Raw genomic sequence first — 19,273 nt, 5'->3', positions numbered from 1 at the left:
TTTTAGTTGACTGGAATAGACAATTTCAGAACCCTCTCTCTCTCTCTCTCTCTCTCTCTCTCTCTCTCTGTCTCTCTGTCTCTCTCTGTCTCTGTGTGTGTGTGTGTGTGTGTGTGTGTGTTTGCCTATATGAGTGCATACCAACTGCATTGAGGATGATTATAAAATAGATTATTAGGGAATAGTCAGTACATAATCACAAGTTAAAACATAAGAACCATAGTTCCCAAATTTTAACAAAACAGAACCAAACAATAAAAAAATAGGAAAAATACTGCTGGATACTTGAGGATAGAAAAAATTTTGGAGGAATATGGTGATTGTCCTCAAATATCTGGGATTCTGTCAAAACGATGAGGTTGGTTGTCCTATGTGTGTCTCCTATCCGTTACAAAAGAAGTGAGGCTCTTTAGTATAAGAAGCTGCTCTTTCAAATGTTGGTCTCTCCGACAAGAAGACTCATCAAGGGAAAGCTATACCCACTGGATGGGAGCTCTCCTTAGGAAAATTTTATTATAGGTAGTCCTTTCCTCAAGGTCAGTTGAAAGCCACATTAGTTACATCTCCAAGTTACCTAGGTTACTTTGCATTCAGATAAAAAGGGCAAAGGGGGAAGGGCAGGAGCCCTGACTGATCCGCTCTCCTTTCCAGTGTTCCTCTGGGACCTGTGCCTAACAAAGCATCAACTTGTTTATATTTGAGGGACCAAATTTGTGACACATGACTACTACATCAGCAAGAAATGATGAAAAATAATTAGATTTTGCTGTCTCACAAAAACAGCATCGGTTTGGAATCAGGAAGAATGGGAGAATGGGTATTTAGTAGACAAACTATTTATTAAACATCTGTTCGCTTCCTAGTGGATTCTAGATGCTGGAGTACTGCTGGGTACCAAACTGATCAGGTTAGGCTTAAATGGATCTGATATTTGAATGGATTTGGACAGGGAGTTTGTGACTCCAGTATAGAGGGCAAGTTTGTACCTGGTGCTCAAAATACATCCAAAGCAGAAGTTTCAACAAATATTTTATCATACACAGGTTTGGCTTTTGTTGACTGCTACTCTCACAATCATGAAACCTTTCTGATAGGAACTAGCAAAGGAAAGTTCAAACTCTAGAAAACAGAGGTGACTGCAGCTCTTCCTTCTTGAAATTCATGCTAAAGGTCTTGAGGAGGACTGAGGTCAGTTATTCCTGCATCACCTTGTCTATCACAAGATGAATTCATCCCAAGTCTGGTGACCTGGGAGCAGGTGGAAGAGCCTAGACCATGTCAGGTAGTGTAGCGTACCACGCCCATCCAGGCTCTATGTGCTACCATATAGTTGGTGAGCTGGGAAAGGAGCTGGAGATTGAAACACACAAAGACACACAGATTGAGACACGGGCCATCCTTGAAACAGGAATGCCTCCCTTACTGTGTACCAGAGCCGCTTATATACAGATCCTTAACTGATAGCCACGCTCCAGCCAAACCCACCAGAAACCACTCTCCTGCCATTAGGAACTTCTGAGAGTCTCGTGCTCAGAGCAGCTGCAGGCATTACAAGTTGTTTACCAGAAATTCAGGATCTGGGGGGGGTGGTTCACAGCTCCCAACAAGGTTAAGGTCAGGAAGACCTGCAGTTTTGTTCTTTTAGCCTCTCAATGAAAACTGAGGTACCCCTCTGGGAGCCCAGATAATCTTCCCCACACAAGGGAGGCAGACGGGAACTTCAACAAGGGTCACGTTTCTCTCTTGAAACATTGGGTACACCCTGAATCTTCACCTATCACAACAAAATTATCACCTTGCCATGTGACCACCAGACTATCAGATTCTTGAGCACAAGCACTGGGTCATATTATCTTTGTGTCACTAAACCCTGGCATAGCATTTGGCACAAGGTCAGCTCTGAATGCCATTCTTTTAAATTAGTGGAACGAATGGTTGTGGCCTGACATCTCCTTCCTTCTATCCCTCCCCCTCGCAATTCTCACACAGACACCAACAAGGCCTGAGGAGCCAATGACAGAAGCCAGTTCCTCTATTCAGTACATCAGAAATTACCCTGTGATGTGCTTTGTCCAACAAGCCAAAGCTATTTTTACTAACCTAAATAAATTATTAAATAATATAAGAAAAAAACAAAGCATTGATGAGATTATTTCATTAAAATAAAAGTTATAAAACAAAATTATTTGTGGGTATTTGTCCATCCCTGAAAGCTTTTTTTACACCCTTATCACTTCTTTTACTTTTTGAGATTATAATTACTTCATTTTCCCTCCCCTTTCCTCCTTCCAGACTCTCTCATATACCGTAACTTCTTGTTCTTTACAATCACCTCATTACTAAACCGGCATAATCCTTATCTGCATTCTAAATATTTTCCCTTCTACCCACTGGTAAGTGTAGTCCTCTCGCTTCATCGAGGAAACTTCTTATTGCAACAGAGGGAGAGCGTACAGAGAACCACAAGCAGTCAAGTGCAGGTGTGGAGCCCAGTTCCAATGGACCGTACAAAACATTTCCATCCATAAGGCTCAGGGAACAGTGTGACAGAGGGGCCAGAAAGAGTGTAAAAGATGGAGGAACAATGAGTTTGCTGTTAGACTGCATCCCATGGGAATGTCAAAAGTGACACCCATGAAATCTCACCAACATGACTCCCTGGAAGTTCTGAATGTGCCACGTCCATCCATTCAAAGTAGAATTCAAATACTCAGAGATAGGCTGTACTCTCCTTTGTCTTCTGTTCTTTAGTATCCTGGCTCTGAATTCTTAGATCCACATCAGTCTATTGGTTCATGTACATTCACAAACCCTTCCTTGGCTTGGTACCCCAACAGTAGGAGCCTTTCTGGTGCATGCTCACTGTGTGTGTGTGTGCTGAGAAGCATTATTCCCCTCTTTCACCCTGAGTTCCAGTATTCAACAAGCAAGGGGATGCTCTGCCTTACTCTTAAGGGGAAGTCACTGAACAAAAAAGTCTTTCCCTGAGCATGGAAATTTACTCTTCTATTTTTTTTCTTTTTTAAACTTAAATTCTATTGTGTAAAAATCAGGTTACACATCAACTAGACCAGTTTTTAGAAAAAAAACACAAAAATGATTATAAAAAAACTACTTTGTTTTTAGATCTATGAAATATCCATGTAGCTCCCTTTTCTACTGCCCATTAGAAACTAAGAGAATGAGAATAAGCTCAGAGTTAAAATTCCCCCGTGCTCTTTGGTGAGCCTTCCTGGCCCGTTGGTAGATAGTTCATCCTGGAGGATGGGCTCATGTCTCCAAGTGGTGAGCAATCAGTGAGTACAAAGCCTTCTTGCCTCTTCTATTTATGAGCTATAGGCTTTGTCCTTGTCTCCTTCAAGGTGCCTACTGAGGTTGCATAAGCTTTTGAGGTCTACCCAAGCCATCTCAGCCAGAGAGGAACTGCAACAATGGATAGATAAATAGATATTTGAAACCATGTAGGTATATTTCTTAAAAACAAAGAAACCACAAACTCTCAACCTATTTTTGGTCTGGGTTTTTCTCAGTGACTTTGGCCAAAGAAATGGCTTTGACTCCTCACAGCCAAAATTTCCATCATGCCTAAAAGGTTTGTTATAGAGTGGATATAAAAGGAATCCTCAGAGCTATGATCAGAACTATATCATACTTTCCCTGCTTATGTGGTCTGCCTCATTTGCCCCATTCCTGATGCCCACATATGTCTTCACGGCTGGGCTGTAAATGTCATGGAGTCAAAGTGGCACCTGAATGACTATCAAGTCTCTATGACCTTATCTAATGCTTTCTCTTGTGTCTTCAGAACTCACTCTTCATTTGACTTCTTTGTGAATGAATGCTTGAACAGTCATATCAGCCATGTTCTTGCTTCTTCCCATTTTACAGATGAGGATATTGAGCTCCAAAGAGTGACATCATCTCCCTCAAGTGCAGGGAGATGAGAGGCTCCAATCCAGTTTTCCATTTCCAGTGCCACCCACTGGACCTGATAGTCTATTAGAACCACTTCATCCCAGTTAACTCTGCTAGTTTCAGAGGCAACGAGTTAAAAGTGGTGAAGAAAAGGGAGACTGGAGCTGGTCTTCCAAATAGTGGCAATGTCTTTGTTATTAATCTGTGGAACCCAGAAAATAGGGTATTGTGTTGAAAACAGCATCAAAATATAATAAACAGAATTGCCTTAGATTCCTGTATACCTAACAGCACAACTCTGAATATAACATCCACCAGCCTTGGCTTTGTGTGAAGCTATGAAAGTCTAACATGGTGGGGAGGAAGGAGAACCTAGGTAGTTAAAGAATTTGCTACCAAAGAAAGAAGACACGATAGCCAGGATCCACATACATGTAAGGCGAATGTGGTGCCTCACCTGTAATTCAGTCTCAGAAGACAGAGACAGGGGATTCCTACAACAAGCTGGCTAGTGAGACTAACCATATCAGTGAGCTGAGTTGAGTGAGAGGGCCTTACCTTAAAGGAAAAAAATATTCTTGACATATATCTAGAGTCTCCACATACACATACATACATATCACAATACCTGCACACAAAAAGAAGAAAATGTCTAAACACTGTGAAATGACTACCAAATTTTTACATAGTACAAAAAAATTTGTTTTTCTGGGTTATAATGAACATGGATATGGGGATTTTTATTCTGCTTTGGTTTATTTGAGTCCTTAAACCAGACAATGACAATTCTTACAAAGCATACAACATCTCAACATCTTTGACCTTGAGATTCTAAGAAGGTCACTCATAAGAAATGATTGAATAAATACTGAGAGAGATAAAAATCTTAAGAATATGGTTTGTAATACTTAATTCTACTGGTGGCTGAGTGGCATTAACAGTGTGGTAAGACCGTGTGTAATTTTAGCCACTGGATTTTCTCTGAAGACATTAATGCCTGGGATATTTAATGGACAGGAAATAGTTTCTTTTGAATATCTAATTAGTGACTCTGTGGCACTTGTCACGATCGCTTAGCTGGCTTTTTCAAAATGTCTGTTAGCTGTGATCAACAAGTCTTTTAATGTCAACCTTACTCAACAATGATTGATCTGCCCTTTACTCATTCTGACTGTCCATAGCTTAGGAGTGTGGTTTCCATTGAGTTTTATTTGTCTGTAGCCCCCAGGAAACAGACAAAGTGGTTTTGAGGAACTCACTTCATCTTGCAGTAGCCTAGTCATTTCACCCTATATCCAGATGAAAATTAGATTCCTCTTGCCAACATCTCTTTTCATAAATGAATAAGAAAGGTTTTGAACCTAATAAACAACAGGGACCAAGAGCCGAGTGATGAAATTACTCCATTAACAAAGCAAGTTTGGTGTGGCATATAGCAGCAGGCTGCTTTGCTGGGTGGTTGCCATAAAACGCTGCCAAACGCAGAACAATGGTTCATAGGCTGAATCCATCTGTTAATCACTTCAGTGGTAGATGAAAGAAGCAGAATGGCTGTGCCATCCCTAGCCACCCATGGCAAGACGGATGCACACTGGAAGCATGGGATATACCTCAGGGTGAGAAGATAACCTACATGTGCCTTACTTCCTCTCATGTCCAAAAAAATACCAGTCATGAGGACTCCTCCTTTGTCGTGTATATAGAAAGTTCTTATGAGAGAGAAGAGAGAGAGAGAGAGAGAGAGAGAGAGAGAGAGAGAGAGAGAGAGAGAGAGAGAGAGAGAGAGAGGTTACTTTGTTCCCAGTTAGGGCTGATATGTCTTCCTTGGTATCTACACATAGAATTCCTTCCTTATGCAAAGCACTTCTGGTACAAGTTTCTATTTAATATGCTTCACAAAAGATCTGGCTGGTCATCAGTTTAGAGTCACTGTGTTTAAAGCACGATGAAAAAAAAAATCAGATAATAAAGCTTGCTTCATCAGGCCTTTCTTGTGTGCATGGATTTATGTCAAACTGCAGATCCATCCCCAAATCAAACAAACCTATGTGTGGAAAAGTAATATATTCTCAATAAAATCAGAGAAAAACCCATAGGAAAGAAATACCTCCAATAAATGGTACGAATAAAGGAAGATTTAGAAAAGCAGAAGGTTTACTGGCAAACTAAGTCAAGCACTACACTGATTAAAGGATACTACAATGCTGTATGAAGAGAGGAAGGCCCTGCTGCCTCGTTCCTTTCTGTCTGCCATCTTCCCGTCCATGACCCACCAAGGATCACTAAATTCCTATTTTGTGACATTTGAGAACCATTTCTTAAGAAAATTCCTTCTAGATAGTTTCCATTAAAGATTTATCTTCGTTGTCCTTAAAAATAGAAGAAGGCAGATAATACTCACATCTAACAATGACTCTTCAATGCTGTTGTTGCTATTGGTTGGTAGGTATCAAAATGGAAAATGGTTCTTCTCGATTCTGAGCACCCATGGTATATTAGTTGCCTCCTCTTGCTGTAATAAACACCATGAGCAGAAGTGGCTTATAAAAGAAAGATTACATTTTGATTTCCGGTTCTAGAGAGAGAATCCATAGCAAAAGGGAAGGCATGGCAGCAGGCAGCTGAAGCAAGAAGTGAGAGATCACATCTCCATCTAAACCCAGAAAGCAAAGGCTATAAGCTATGACCTAAAAGTTCCATAAGTACCCCCAAACATCCATTGACTGTCATAGATCATGAAGAGAGCTGGAAGCCATACAGACAGATGAAAATAGATGAAGAAGAAACATGAGTATTAGGAAACTGTTGGTACCTTTAGACCATTCTATGAACCATGTACTAGAGATTCCTGCTTTTTGTTTTGTTCAGGTGTGCGTGCGTGAATGTGTGAGACGAAGTTAAGACTGGCAACAGACTCACTATGTAGCACAGGCTGCCCTGTAACTTGTTATCCTCTGGCCTTATTTTTCTAAATCCTGGGTTTTCCCATGTGTACAGTCACAGTGAACTAGGAATTTTTAACTGGTACAAATTATACTTGTGCTTTATTTTGTCCATTTTATTTTAATTCTCTATTACTAACATGTAAATAGAATTTCTAATCAATAATTGCCTCAATGTATAATCACAGTGTATTTCCTGAATGATCATCAGTCAGTCCCTGAGACAAATCATGTCTTCTGTCATATTTTTGAGTATCTGGTGTCTAAGGCAAATACAGTAAACAGCCACTTTCATGTTCTGGGTGTTTAGGGAATTTTTTTCTATGTATGTGAGAATTGGGGACCAGAAAGAACAAGATCAGATGTTGCGTCATCTGATGTATAATTTATTTCACTAGAATAAGTGCAAGGCAGCAGCCATGACTGGAGACAGGTGGGACTATTTCCCAGGGGAAGTAATGAAGGCCTTCCTATTTATAAATCTTTGAAAGCTCACCAGGCTTTGTGAGATTAAAAACTCATCCCTGGAGGTGCTCAGCAGAAGCCAGATGCTTGTAGCCAAGGATTTGGTGCATAGGAGGATAGTTTGAATAAAATAAATTTTAAATCATCTTTCCCAATTTGAAGCTCATGGTTCTAGGAGTTACCAATAATTGGTTAGGTGTACCACAATCCGAATGTAAGGAGAAGTCCAAAGAATAGCCTGCATCACAGAGAGATGGTGTCTGTTACATCAGGCTGTTTCCTCAAGCTTGTTTCTTCTGGGCCTGACTTTGTGATCCCAATATTCTCTGTTACTCATGCAATGGTCCCAAGTCAAAAACCTTAAAGAGTATACCCCATTACATCTCCTTTGCTGTCTCTATGGTTAGTCTGTTGTGTCTGCAGACTTCTCCTGCTTAACTTGATCTCTGATCCTTCTGCTCTGGTTCAAAAAAAAAAAAAAAGATTTGAATCACAGCAGCTTCCCTGTACCTAACTCTTTCTCCCTTCCAATTTACCATGTACAGCACTGGGTCTTTCCCCGTTGCAGTGTGTTAGGGTATTCAGTTAAACGCCATTGGCTTCTCATTGTTCCTACACACACGAGCTTCTTTTCTGGGCTGCACAGCTTACATCTGTCTCTGTCTCCTTCAGATGGCACCATCCGTCATCATGTTCTTCTTCCTCAGTCACAATGTTTCATTCAGATCATCAGAAACACTCCTCCCCTCTTCTGCTGCTCAGCTGGCTGAGTTCCCAAGAACAGCTTCTCGGGGATGTCTTCTCTTATGTCACAGTTTGATAGCAATTCTGAAACTTCCTTCTCCCCCTTAGAAATCCCTTCCTCCACAGCATCCTCCATCTCCTTCCCTCTCCTCTTATTATTTCTTTTTCTCCTAACCCCTTTTCTTTCTCCTCTTCTTTCTTCTGTTGCTACTACTATTTATTGACCCTGCTTCGGTGTTCCTCCTCCTACTTCTTTCTTCTTCCTTCTCCTCTCCTTACCTCTCTTCTCCTCTGCTCTCCTCTATTCTCTCTTTCCCTCCTCTCCCTTCCTGTTTGTCTGACTTCACTTTCATAGAGTAAGTACAATGAATACAGAATATTTGGTTTATTTATTCACCAAAATATTACCAGTATTCCATGTTTGATAATTATTTAAGGAAGAATGAATGAGAATACCAAAGGCCATTGTTCAGTACCGATTGTATGTGTGTGTGTGTGGGGGGGGTGTTAACTCTCATATGTTTCTCAAGCAAGCCTTAAACCCAAATTTTTCTGGTAGGGATAGAAGTGTGGTCCACAACACTGAGCTGACTGAAGAATTTCAATGTCCAGAACATTAAAATAAATCTAGGTTGGATCAGGATTTAGGTAGTGTTCCTACCAAGTTTCTGGTGTTTTGCCCTGGTTCAAATGCAAGGGAAAGCTGAAATTTGCAGATGAAACATTTTCAATAGCAGCAGCTCAGTAATAATTGCACCAAAGTAAGATGATCTCGTGAATCTGCCAAACAGCAACTTCAAGAATCCCACACAAGATTACTGTGCCAGGGTTATACCTTCTTTTAATAGCTCATGTCCTGTAACAGTACTTGTGGTTTCCATCTTTAAATAGATGAAATCGTTTAAGAAGTAAACAAGCATCTATCCTATTAAACATAATTATTCTCATCTTACTGCTTTTAAGTCTGATGCCGGCTCTCAGTAGGATTTGTATAGCAAATAAGAGTACAACATTTTGTGTCTTCATGAAGAAGAATTTGATGCTAATACAAGATTAGGCATTGCCAACATTTCTGTCTTCAGTGTCACCAACATTTCTGTAGTATTTGAGATGTAAAGCATGTCAATTCAGGCTGAGATCCCCACAAAATACTTCACCTCCGAGGAGCCAGAGAAGACAACATTTAGAACTATTGAAAAACTGGGTAGCTTTGAAGATAGATCTCCACTGCCAGAGAAATAATACTCTCATATTCATAACTTCTCTACATTTTAATATTCAGGAAATTGGCCTCCTACACTTTGCCCCAAATAGAAAAGGGACGTTGGCAAAGTGAATGATATCACATAGTCCAGTATCAATTTGGTTGACTTTGGATTTTGACACCAAGACACATGAATCCAGCAAGAGATTCATCTTCCATAAGCCTCAGTTAAATGGGGGAAATTATAATGTGTGTGGTTTTTTAAGTGAGAATAAACAGAGTTGATGCAGGAAATTCCCCCCCAAACAGTTGCTATTTGACTTTATTTAGCTTGCAATGGAAGTTTGCGATGATTTGGACTTTGACTCTAATTTATTGACTGATCTCCAGTTCTAAGAACAATTCCCAGCACACAGATGCTCAGTGGGTTTTTATTGAAAGAATAAATAGAGCCACTAGGGAGGTTAAAATGACCAGCCACTGAGAAGTTGACATTAGACGCTGGGCAAAGTACTAGAAAAGAGCCCAATTAATGAAAATGTATGTATTTGATATCTTTAAATGATATGGCCAAGTCGCTCAACCAAAAGCTGGAAGACACATCAATCTCGCCCTCTAAGATGCTTGGTACATTTTACTAAAAGGGTTTTTCCCCCTCTCTTTCCTTTTTTTTTTATTAGAACTACTTTTCTTTCTTTGCACGTTCTTTTTGACCTTTCAAAATATTAATAGCTAAAGGAGACAGTGTTGGAATTACATTGAGTCACTATTGTGATTAAATATTGAAGTAGAACATGTATTTCAGAGCCCACTTCTCCCCTAGAACCAACATTTACTCCGTGTGAGCCACTCATTCAGAACGCTCAGACCCACAAACCACATCTTCCACATTTATAATGCAATGTATACTTTCACATACAAGGTGGTATATATAAGGAAAATTACTAGCCTTAATTTTTTTTGCCAAACAAGGAAACAATGGTCTGGAGAGTGGTGTGTGTTTGTGTACATGTGTGTGCATCCCTGCTTGTCTATGTGCATGTATGCATGTGTGTGTAAGAGAGACAAAGGACAAACTTGGGTAACATTCCTTAAGTATTGACCAACTTTGTTGTTGACACAGGTCTCTTGCTAGCCTGAAACTCACTCCCCAAGGAGGCTAGACTAATTAGCCATCAAGCCTCAGGGATCTCTACCTCCCCAGCACCTTGATTAAGGGAGCATACCACCACAGTTGATCTTTTCTAGATGGAGATTTAGGGATTAAACCTGGGTCTTTAAACTCGTAAGACAAGCACTTTTCTAAATAAATTATCTCCCCCGGTTCACTGGGAGGTTTCTAATGAACCCTGAAACAGTTTACAATTATACCTTGTTCATCTCCTAGTAGGGTTTTTATCTTCTTACATGGCAAACTTCATGCTCAACCATTTTAGTAACTCTGAAGAACAAATAATTGGCTACTGAATTAAAACAGGAAAATCACCAATGCTCCAATGGCTGGCTCTCCTGGGTACTCTCTGGTGTTGCCCCTGCATATTGCAGTGTGTGTGTGTGTGTGTGTGTGTGTGTGTGTGTGTGTGTGTATTAATGTAAATATGTGTGTCTGTGTGTGTATGTGTGTGTGCGTGCACATGTGTGAGTGTGATCGCCACTGACTTTCCAGCTTTTCTTCTGCCCACTAATAAAAAGCAGCTATGAAAACATTATCCCCTGTGCATAAATTCAAAAGCTGTGACCTGGTGAGTTGGCTCAGCAGGTGAAGGTACTTGCTGCTCAGCCCGATAGTCTGAGTTTGATTCCTGGATCCACCTGGTGAAAGGAGAGAACTAACTTCCCCAAATTACACACACCACATTAATAAATAAATGAATGAGTAAACAGATGTAAAAATCTTAATTCAAAGCCAAGGCATTTGTCTGGAGAAAAGGGACTCAGACTGGGAGTCAGCAATCTCACTTGGAGTGGTTCTAATCACCTGGTTCAGATTCCTATCTTCTCTGACTTTGATGTTCTAAGCTGGAGAGAATTCTTAGGGTCACCCAAGCCTGTTTTAATCAAAGCAGGAGCCTTGGTGCCAAAATCTCTGGTATTTGTCTTTTGGTCTAAGGAGCTTCAGAAGGAGGTCTAAAGGAAGCCACCTGGTACTCTCTATTTTGCAAACTCTAGCACGTGGACCAATGGCTTTCTGAGACATACCTCATGGACTGAATGAAGCCAGGACTCTCCTTTTCTCTAATAGTACTGCTGTTCTCTGTTTTGTTCTGATTGATTGAAATGAGTGTTGCCAAAATGGTCCATAGAATCCTCCTTTATCCTGTATCCTCTTTTGTCCACTTCACGCTATTATCTTCGTCATTGATATGCCCCAGTCTTCTTTCCATGAAATCCTTAAACAGGCCAGTCTGCTCTTACACAGGCTTACTATCCACACTGCTCAAATCTCTTCCCTACATAGATCCAAGAGATTCCCTCAAGATCTTTCTTGAGAGTCATCCACCCCGTGGGGACACCTACCTTAACATACTTACTCTGTGACCTCTCCCCCATGTGCATCCCTACCCAGCCTCCTCTTATGCTCCTTATAAACTTAGTCTACTGTCAAAATTACTTACCTTCTTTTCTTGCAGAGAAGATACGTGCAGCAATGGGAAACGATGAGCAAATTACTGCACCTACAGCCATACCTGATGCATAGCAGGGGCAAGGGAAAGTACTGTTCTGTTGATTGAGGTACAAATAAGGAAATACATTTCCATGAATACTTGTCCTGACATTTTCCCTCGTTCGTAAATAGGCAAGCTTCACAGCACATTTTCCCCAGTGCAGAGAAAGTAAGACAGACCACTTTATTCTTTATTTTCTGTGTCCTCATAAGAAAGGGTGTGGTCTATTTCATTTGACTAACTTATCCTTAGCCTAGAGTTCTGCCTACCTTGCTGAGTGTAACAGAGTACCCTTCGCAAATCTATTTCCCAGGTTTGAAGATTTATATGATTGTCCCATTCCTTGATTAGTAATATGTGCCCACACCTGAGAGTGTGCCTAGGACGCTGCAGATTTATGTCTGTCTCCTTTTTCTCTGATATAGTGTTCTAATCTGTACAATGAATGCCACTGTCACAATAGTTATGAAATCAAGAAGAATTATGCCACATAATCCCACACTGAAGGATCAGAGAGAAAGAAATGAACATAGATAGCAGCAGCTAGCATGTCCTGGATGCTCATTATCTGTCAGGGTGCTAAGTAATTACCTCACTTAATCACAAAAACCTGTGAAGTAGGACCAGTAGCATCACTCAGAGTAGCCCGAGGCTCAGAGAAATTAACAAGATTAAATCTTTCCACACTAGAAAAAGCCAGAGCTGGGATCCAAATGTCAGAAACAGACCTGTAAGCCAGCAGGTTAAGGTGGCAGGCACAGTGGGGAGACTTTTCTAGGTGTGTCTTTGTTTCACCCTGTGGCAATCCTGGAAGGTAGTCATTAATTAATCTACTTTCTAAAAATTGGGAAAACAAGCATAGTTGTGTTAAGTGGCAAAATTTAGATTCAAATATAAAATAAACATATTTCTTTTAAATATTGTGAACAGGAGGGTGTTTGGTATGAGTCATCATCGGCTGAAGACATTTTATGTTCCCAGCTTTCATTATATTTTTACTACGGAATGTGTCACAAGGTACATGGCTCAGCGTTATAGGCCAAGTCGTTTTGCACTTACTCATAAGTGCTGTGCACTTAAATTTTGGAAGAACATTTTATTTGATTGGAACATTGAATGAGAATGAGTAAACTTGAAAAGGCGTAGATATGCTAAACCCTTGTTGGCAGATTGGCTAATGTTTAGTTTCTGCCATATATAGGAGCCAAAGTTTATCCTTAGCTAGTATGTCCTTCTAAAACCACTCTACTTTCTATATCCATCAGAAAAAGCTGGAACATTACTCGATCCTTCTCACCCTGGAAAACAATACAGTTGAGAAAATGTATAGTTATTTCATCTGATGTTAGCTTGTTTATGAGCCCAGGTATTCAATATGGACCTAGGAAACTACCTTTTGACCTCTATTAGGTCAATACAATATCCCTTTGCAACAATAAGAATATTTCTTCTGTAAAGAAAAAGGGAAGCTACTGTAGATGTCTACATGAAAGTCAAAATTTCCCTGACTTGGGGAAAGCTCCAATCCTAGGTGCCTGCTTGGCTTACTCTGTCCTAGATAACAGATACATTTTAAGTAAAAAAAGTGAAAACAAACATGGGCCTGGGATGGTTAAGTCAGCATCTAACTTGTTTGTCTATTGAGTGTGAGGTCTTGGGTTTGGTTCCTAGCACTCATGTGAAACTGATGGAAGCAGCAGTGTATCCTTATAAACCTAGTACTGAAGATGTAGAGACAGGAGGGTATTTGGGCATCATTGCCTACCAGGACAGTCTAATTGATGAGCTCCAGACCAGTAGGAGAACCTGTTTCAAGAGAGGTGAACTGAATTCCTGGGGATGATATCCAAGGTTGTCCTCTGACACACACGTACATACTTGTAGACACAGACACACACACTTGAAAAAGCCACATTCATACACATACTTTTTTTTTAAGAGAAAGAAAAAAAACAAGTGCTTGGTAAGTTGCTATTTTAACTTAGTAACTAATGATGAATCAAACATTTCTTCAAAATCAATTACCCAATAAAAATTGCATAGTAACCATCATATTACACCACAAACCCTTCATGCTAGCCCCCCAAACTTCCTCAGGAGCTGCTATGACCACCTTCAATGACAGGGCCATCTACCCCCCAGAGAGGAGGGAGCGACAAGGAAAATGTACTTCTGTTGTGCAAATCATTGTAAGTGAGGCCTTGGGAAACAGACATCTCAAGAGGAAATTTCACTTTCTTTGGAACTCTGTTAGGATTTTCTCCATGGTCTTGAGGCTCAGGACAAAACAATAAATCACTCCCAAGGCCACCCTTCTTTTTTCTCCTTCTTTTGCTTTTTGTTCATTCCCCTACATGTAATGACCGCTAAGTGGATAATTTTCTCCTTCCCCCTCTTCATGTCTTAGATTTTTGAAAATACCTGATATAAAGTGGTACAAGACATCTTATGGAGAAGGGATCTTGGCTTTATTCTTTACCTTTGGGTTTTAGTGACTCAGTCCTACCTAGAAACCAAAAAAAATATTTCTGAAACCAAGGAGGAAATGGAGAAAACTAGCCGTGAGATAGTTGTCATCATCATCCATAAAATGTTCTAAATGCAAAAAATAAGTCTGTTGGTTAGATCATTTACTCGACAAGTCTTGGAGACTGACTAGATTAGAAAAAAGTAAGAAACTCATGTAGACCATATCAAGTTGGGTCTTCTGAGAATGAGATTCTGAAAGGAAAATGCACATGTTTGAAATCTGTTAGTGATGAAGTTGGGATCGATACCTATGAAAAAGAAGAGAAGGAAGCAGAAAGAGAGACGTGGACACATCCAGTTATAATACATTTCAACAGGGACTCAGATTCTGTAGGCAGTTTTGAGGCTAAGACCATCTCTTGGGATATTCTGAATTAAAGTTATGAATTTTTATATGTCAATGTTTTTCAGTCTTGGAGTATGACTTTGGATGAGATCTTCTTTTCCTTCTGAAGTGATCTTCAAAAAAGTTGATGTCTGTGAACTATCTGACAGAAATAAGCCTGATCATACATCCTTCATTGTTAGCCAAAGGGAGATCTATGACTTACATAGGATTTACCATGGTCCACCTCTTTGCCCCCAGGATCTACTTACCTCACATATAGTCTATGAGCTACCCCACTCCCAGGATTGATAGGCTACTCTTCTACAGTGAGGTTTACAGGAAGAAGATTAATGGTACCAATTGCATTCATTATCACAACTACTTTAAGAGTCAAACAAGTCATACATTGTGTCTCTCTCCTCTACTCTTTGACCTATCAGCACTCTCCACCCCTATGAGATCTTCTGATGATCTCAGTAGCTTACTTGGCAGTGTGATGATGGCTTAATTACTATGGGGCCAACCTTCTGATCACTGTGGCTTCTCATGCAAGCATCTTACACCTTCCAGGGGAGTGACTTATTTCCATCACTTTGCTTAAAAGCATCCAATTAGTTTCTTGCCCAAATGGCTAGCAAACTCCATAAGGAGCCTCTTTGATGCCCATTATCTTCCAGAAGTAATTACTGCTGTCAGTCTGTGTCTCATTATCATGAACAGTTTACATTCTTAAAACATTTTAAATGCCATGTTCTGTAGGTCTTTGAAGTCTTTGAAGGTTATCTAAATAGCTGGAATATATCTCTGTATATCTAGCTCTCATGTAGAACAGTTAATGCTCTGGACTCTGTATCCAGCCATACAAGTTTGTATCTCAGTGGAACCTGTTCCTTGAGGAAGAGACCTGGTCAATCATCTTCATCAACTCAGACCATGAAATCCAATATAAATGGGCTGTCCATGCATGCCTCCACCTTGCCAGGGCATGTTTCACTTGTTTCATGTCTAGAAGGCCTAACTAATATGATTAAAAGTTTGATTTTTACAGATGACTATCTATCAACCTATATTTCTTAATTATACATTCATTTTAAGTGAGCTGTATAAACATAATACCTTAAACAAGAGCAGAAGTATACATATAACAAAATTGACCTTAAGTTTGCATCAATAAATCAAAGCCCATACCAATATAAAGTATCCACTTCTATATCATATTGCCCCCCCCTTTTCAAAAAAAGATTTTGACTGTGACCATTAACCATTTATAATCAAGCCCCTTTAAATGAAAAGAAACATTCATAAACAATCATCTTTTGGAATTTTGACATAGTTTTCTCCAAACTGCTTCTTGATGTTTGTTGGGCAAAGTAATTTAGGGTTCATGGAGACCTTGGGGGGTGGGTTGTTCCATCAAACCACATTAGCCTGGAAGGAATCCACAGGTTCCCATTCTCTGTGGAAACAAAAGCAGGACCTCTTTTCAGAAGTAGCATATCTTTAGACTCAAATGTTGAAGTCAAGATACCTTTTAAGGCCGGGCGGTGGTGGCGCACGCCTTTAATCCCAGCACTCGGGAGGCAGAGGCAGGCGGATCTCTGAGTTCGAGGCCAGCCTGGTCTATAAGAGCTAGTTCCAGGACAGGCTCTAGAAACTACAGGGAAACCCTGTCTCGAAAAAACAAAAAAAAAAGATACCTTTTAAGACAAATGTATTGGTTTAGCTTAGCAGCTCCCAGTATCACATATTTCTCTATGTGCAGTTAAAAAAATTCAGAAAACACAATAATATACATAATCTAGACTCTCTGTGCATTTTCCATCTTTATGTGGCTTAATATGCATATATTTACAACTTTAAAAAAGTTGTAAATATATATATAAATATATATATAAAAAGACATACACACACACAACATATACAAAAAGACGTCCCACATCACTCTCCAAACTCAACCATTCCATGCACTGGGAAGACACAGAACCTTGTTGAGGTTTTTGATTTAAAGTCTTTACTGTATATGGAGGAGAGCCCCACTTTCAGAGAGCGATGGCTTTCCTCAAGCACCTTTACCAGAGTGCTCCTGTATCAGCATCTAGGCTGGAATAAATGATGGAGTTGAGAAACCCTGCATCTATATGTTGTTTCTTCTTTCTGCTTTGTTTTATAAAGGACTCTTTGTCTATCCTCACAATATTAAAATTGCCCATGGTATCCTTTCAAACCACTCTCTTCCCCAAAACAACACCAAAATACCCCCTACCTATACCATCACTTCCATGCTTAGATTAATTACAATTAACTTTAGACAAAAAGCTACGTCAGAGGTAGCTAAAACAGATCCCCAGAAATCCCTTGTACTTCAGGGGATTATATGTCAGCAAATACAGAGGTTTCTTCAGTGCCCTGCCCATGACCTGTTCATGATCCATGTGACAGAAGAGTAATACACACAAGCTCAGTCTCAGGGAGCCCTTTGCTCTCTCCTGCCCCATCCATAAAGCACTTTAGATGCAATGTCTGACAGCTCCTGGATAAAAAGGAAAGAGAATTGAATCAATGTCCACTTTGGACTTCAAAACATATCCGATTTGCCTGACTACGAATATTTATAGACTTCATTTTCAAAGCAAGGCTGAAAATGTCCCTGTGTCCACAAGACAAGGCTTCTCAGAAGAGGCAATAGATGGTTTTCTGACAGAAGTTACCCAGGGGTCACTCATTCATTGTTTTTTAGCCAATAAACATTTAATATGCAGTGCCTATTGCTAAGTACACTGCTAGAAACTGTGTGCACCTATCAAAAATTAGAGACAACTAAGGATTGTGGATTTTCCAGTGGCTTCCTCTCTCCTTTCATTTCTACATTTTCCCATAGCTGCATATGTCATAATAGAACTTTGACACACACACTTTCCCCCTCTCTTCGAGTGAAACCTACTCTACCTTGGAAATCACTGCTTCAATGGGGTTAGTTTTTAAAGTTAAGAACTGAATCCAGTCTTTTAAAAAAAATGCCTGCAAAAAAATCAATAAATGGTTGTATCCTGTTTCAACAAGTCCAATACGCTCCCAATAAAGCAGTTATCTTACGTTTCGTGTCCATAACCTGTGGGAAAGAAGCACCTTTATTCTGGGTGGTACACTGAGACAATGAAAGTGAGTCCTCCGTCTTTGGAGGTCACAGGCTGTGAAAGATTATTGGATCATCATTTTCTCACTGTGCCAAAAGCTCTGAGCAGTCAGCATTGTTTGGGATGCTTCATCTATGCAAGTCTTTTCTTTATATCTCTCTCTGCCTCTCAATCTAAAATTTGTTTTATGTAAGAATATGTATATATATATATATATATGTGTGTGTTTATGTGTGTATGTGTATGCATATATATGTATGTATATATACACATGACAAATATATATACAAGTATATACATACTTTATATAAAATTTATCTATTTCTTTAATATATAGGTCAATTATACACTTTGTTTATATAAATAAAAATTATAAATTTTGTTTATATAAAATTTAAAATTTATGTATATATTTCTTTTATATAGGTCAATTTTATATATAGATATGTTAATGTTAAATTAATTCAAAATGTATATGTATGAAAATTCCCCTGTGTTATAATTTTCCACTTCATAGAACAAGTTCAAAGAAACAATCTTCCTTTGCATGCCTTATGCAAGTATAAAACAACTTGTCTGGACCTGAATCTTGGTTCTCCTTGAAAAATAACCGCTGTTTTGTGTAAAGCTTGTAGAAAGAAAACAGAACTCCTAAAGCTAACTGTGTCAATATGCATGCTCATAGGTAGACTTTGGGAATAATATCTGTGTTTGGGGATGTGTTTGTGAGTCCTAATATAATGAAGTACAAATTTTCTGAATGTGAAAAGTGGACGTAATCACATTGAAGAAAGGATTTTTTAAATCAGGCGAACCTCCTATTCCATTGTGAAATACAATTATGGTCTCTCAGTCCTCCTCCACCGTCAGCCACATTCAGAGAGCCTGGTTTGGTCCCCTGTTCCATCAGTTCCATTCCAACTGGACTTGGTGGTCTCCCGTTAGATCTGTCCCACCGTCTCAATGGGTGAACACACCCCTCACGGTCCTGACTTCCTTGCTCATGATCTCCCTCCTTTTGCTCCTCATCGGGACCTTGGGAGCTCAGTCCGGTGCTCCTATGTGGGGCTCTGTCATTTTCTCCATCCTATGCCAGGTGAAGGTTCTATGGTGATATGCAAGATATTCATGAGTATGGCAATAGGATCTGGACATTTGACTCAACATAGTGTAGAGAACCCTGATGGCTGTTTGGCCTCTAGAGGGAGGGAGTGGGGGTGTGGGTGGAGGGGAGGGGAGGGAAGGGGGAGGAGGAGGGGAGGAGATGGCAATTTTTAATAAAAAATAAATAAACTGGAAAAAAATGAAAAAAAATACAATTATGGAACAAATTAGAACTTTCAGCT

The 19,273-nt window shown here is 39.7% G+C and overlaps 1 protein-coding gene across 3 annotated transcripts in view; it reads left to right on the top strand.

The window, feature by feature from the left end:
- The window catches only part of Adcy8 (adenylate cyclase 8), a 206,209-nt gene that overhangs the window by 8,275 nt on the left and 178,661 nt on the right, over positions 1-19,273 (top strand). The gene's annotated exons all lie outside the window — the stretch shown is intronic.

The sequence above is a fragment of the Arvicola amphibius genome, chromosome 9, assembly GCF_903992535.2.
Source record: "Arvicola amphibius chromosome 9, mArvAmp1.2, whole genome shotgun sequence".
Taxonomy (NCBI): Eukaryota; Metazoa; Chordata; class Mammalia; order Rodentia; family Cricetidae; genus Arvicola; species Arvicola amphibius.
This window is presented reverse-complemented; position numbering and strand designations above follow the sequence as displayed.